Here is a 3,044-nt window from a genome sequence, read left to right on the forward strand (position 1 = left end):
TATTTTATGGTGGTTCTACATCAGAGCTCTCCAACCCTGTTCCTGGAGAGATAGCACACCTGATTCTAATAATTAGCTGGTTGATAAACTGAACCAGGTTAGTTACAACTGGGGTTGGAGCAAAAACCTATAGGAGGGTAGCTCTCCAGGAACATGGTTGGAGACTCCTGTTCTACATAGTCTTATGCCAGGGTTTCCCAAACTCTGTCCTGGGGACCCAAAGGGGTGCACGTTTAGTTTTGTTGCCCTAGCACTACACAGCTGATTCAAATAATCAACTAATCATCAAGCTTTGATTTATTTGAATCATCTGTGTAGTGCTAGGGCAAAAACCAAAACGTGCACACCTTGGGGTCCCCAGGACAGAGTTTGGGAAATGCTGTGATATGCTGAGCCATACTGAATGCATTTACACAGGCATACCAATTCTGATATTTTTTCCGCTAATTGGTCTTAATCATGTCAGATCTTTTTCAGAACTGATCTGATTAGTCAAAAGACCAATTAGTGAAAAAAAATTCTGAATTGGGTTGCCTGTGTAAACGCAGCCATAGTGTAACGGCTCTCGTCGTTGGAAAGAGAGGAGGACCAAAGCGCAGCGTGGTACGTTTCCATATTTATTGGAATACTTTTCAACACGAACAAAAACAATAAACAGACGAAAACCAAAGAAGCTACAGTCCTGAACATGGGAACACAAAATACATGAACAGGAACAATCACCCACAAACCAACAGTGCAAACAGGCTACCTTAATATGGTTCCCAATCAGAGACAATGCAAAACACCTGCCTCTGATTGAGAACCATATCAGGCCAATTGACAAACCTACACATAGAAACACAACATAGACTACACCCACCCAGCTCACGTCCTGACCAACTAAACAAAGATTAAACAAAGGAAATAAGGTCAGGAACGTGACAGTACCCCCCCCCCCCCTCCCCCAAGGTGCGGACTCTGGCCGCAAAACCTGAACCTATGGTGGAGGGTCTGGGTGGGCGTCTCTCCACGGTGGAGGCTCTGGCGCTGGACGTGGCCCCCACTCCACCATAGTTAATCCCCGCTTCCGTGGCCTCCTCCTAATGACGACCCACCAAAATAACCCCACTGTACTGATGGGCGCCTCTGGGCAGAGGGGCAGCTCCGGACTGAGGGGCAGCTCCGGACTGAGGGGCAGCTCCGGACTGAGGGGCAGCTCCGGCATCGTCGGCGTGACAGGCAGCTCTGGCAGCTCCTGGCTGACTGACGACTCTGGCAGGTCCTGGCTGACTGACGGCTCTGGCAGGTCCTGGCTGGCTGGCGGCTCTGGCAGGTCCTGGCTGACTGACGGCTCTGGCAGGTCCTGGCTGACTGACGGCTCTGGCAGCTCCTGGCTGGCTGACGGCTCTGGCAGCTCCTGGCTGGCTGACGGCTCTGGCAGCTCCTGGCTGGCTGACGGCTCTGGCAGGTCCTGGCTGGCGGGCGGCTCTGGCAGCTCCTGTCTGGCGGGCGGCTCTGGCAGCTCCTGTCTGGCGGGCGGCTCTGGCAGCTCCTGTCTGGCGGGCGGCTCTGGCAGCCCCTGTCTGGCCGGCGGCTCTGGCGGCTCCTGACTGGCGGGCGGCTCTAGCGGCTCCTGACTGGCGGGCGGCTCTAGTGGCTCCTGACTGACGGACGGCTCTAGCGGCTCCTGACTGACAGACGGCTCTAGCGGCTCCTGACTGACGGACGGCTCTGAAGGCTCAGGACAGACGAGCGGCTTTGAAGGCTCAGGACAGACGGGCAGCTCAGATGGCGCTGGGCAGACGGGCAGCTCAGACGGCGCTCGGCAGACGGGCAGCTCAGGCGGCGCTGGGCAGATGGGCAGCGCAGGCGGCAGCTCAGACGGCGCTGGGCAGACGGGCAGCTCAGACGGCGCTGGGCAGACGGGCAGCGCAGGCGGCGCTGGAGAGACGGCAGACTCTGGCCTGCTGAGGCGCACAGTAGGCCTGGTGCGTGGTGCCGGAACTGGTGGTACCGGGCTGGAGACACGCACCACAGGGCGAGTGCGTGGAGAAGGAACAGGGCTCTGAAGACGCACAGGAAGCCTGGTGTGTGGTGTTGGCACTGGTGGTACTGGGTTGGGGAGAGGAGGTGGCACCGGATATACCGGACCGTGAAGGTGTACTGGAGCTCTTGAGCACCAAGCCTGCCCAACCTTACCTGGTTGAATGCTCCCCGTAGCCAGGCCAGTGCGGCGAGGTGGAATAGCCCGCACTGGGCTGTGCTGGCGAACCGGGGACACCATGCGTAAGGCTGGTGCCATGTACACCGGCCCGAGGAGACGCACTGGAGACCAGATGCGTTGAGCCGGCTTCATGGCACCTGGCTCGATGCCCACTCTAGCCCGGCCGATACGTGGAGCTGGGATGTACCGCACCGGGCTAAGCACACGTACAGGAGACACCGTGCGCTCTTCCGCATAACACGGTGTCTGCCCGTACTCTCGCTCTCCACGGTAAGCCCGGGAAGTTGGCGCAGGTCTCCTACCTGACTTCGCCACACTCCCCTTTAGCCGCCCCCCAAGAAATTTTTGAGATTTCCTCTCGGGCTTCCTACCGCGTCGCCGTGCTGCCTCCATTCGCCGGTATCCCTCCGCACATTGCTCCATAGAATCCCAGGCGGGCTCCGGCACTCTCCCTGGGTCGACCGACCACCTGTCTATCTCATCCCAAGTTGTAACACAGTCCCCATTCTGCTGCCGAGCTAGCTCCTCAAAACGCCGCCTCTCTGCTTTCGCTGCCTCCAGCTCTGCCTTGGGGCGGCGATATTCCCCTGGCTGTGCCCAGGGTCCTCTCCCGTCTAGGATTTCCTCTCACGTCCAGGAGTCTTGACATCGCTGCTGCTTCTGCTGCTGCCGCTGCTGCCCGTTACCACGCTGCTTGGTCCGAGTTTGGTGGGTGATTCTGTAACGGCTCTCGTCGTTGGAAAGAGAGGAGGACCAAAGCGCAGCGTGGTACGTTTCCATATTTATTGGAATACTTTTCAACACGAACAAAAACAATAAACAGACGAAAACCAAAGAA

The sequence above is a fragment of the Salvelinus namaycush genome, chromosome 30 (genome assembly GCF_016432855.1).
Source record: "Salvelinus namaycush isolate Seneca chromosome 30, SaNama_1.0, whole genome shotgun sequence".
NCBI lineage: Eukaryota > Metazoa > Chordata > Actinopteri > Salmoniformes > Salmonidae > Salvelinus > Salvelinus namaycush.